Consider the following 922-nt stretch of genomic DNA (forward strand, 5'->3'; position numbering starts at 1 on the left):
CTGAGTCACCCCCCGCACTGTCACTCCACCTAGGGCAAAGGCTGATGCCTCTACCTCCAGGCCACCTTCCCTGACCACACCACCTCAGAAGAGCCTGGCCTCCCCCAACTCCTGCAGCCCTGACTGCCCAAAGTTGTTCTGTCGACACTGGAAACAGATGGCTCAACAGCAAAACAGAGATGAGCTTTCAGAAACAGGACAGCTCCTGCCCTGGCCAGTGTGGCTCAGTCAGTTGAGCATTATCCCATGCACCAAAAGGTCACTGGTTCAATTCCCGGTCAGGGAACATGCCTGGGTTGTGGGCTCCATCCCCAATAGGGGGTGGCAGATGGATGTTTCTCTCCCCAAAAATCAATAAAAACATTAAAAACAGACCAAATAAAAGAAAAAAGAAATAGGACAGCTCCAACCTAGAATAGGCAAAACATAGAGACAGGTCGTGGCATGGTGGTTGCCAGGGGCTGTGGGGAATGGAGAGATGTTTAGTGGCTATAGGGCCTCAGTTTGGCAGGATGAAAAAGTTCTGGCCCTGGCTGGTTTGGCTCAGCGGATAGAGTGTCGGCTTGTAGACTGAGGAGTCCCAGGTTTGATTCCAGTCAAGGGCACATGACCAGGTTGTGGGGCGTGCCGGAGGCAGCTGATTAATGATTCTCTCTCATCATTGATGTTTCTATCTCTCTCTTCCTCTCCCTTGCTCTCTGTTAAATTATTAAAAAAAAAAAAGTTCTGGAGATTGGTTGCACAGTAGTGTGAATGTAGCATTACTGAATTGTACATAAAAATAACTGGGATGGTAAACTTTATGTTTTTGTATATTTTACCACAATTAGAAATTTTACAAAAACAAACAGGCCAGCTCTAGGCTGGGAGTCAGGAGTCTTGGACTTTTCCAGACCTCGCTCCGCCCCTAATTCTCCAGCAG

The sequence above is a fragment of the Myotis lucifugus genome, unplaced genomic scaffold, assembly GCF_000147115.1.
Source record: "Myotis lucifugus unplaced genomic scaffold, Myoluc2.0 scaffold_415, whole genome shotgun sequence".
In the NCBI taxonomy this organism is placed as follows: domain Eukaryota; kingdom Metazoa; phylum Chordata; class Mammalia; order Chiroptera; family Vespertilionidae; genus Myotis; species Myotis lucifugus.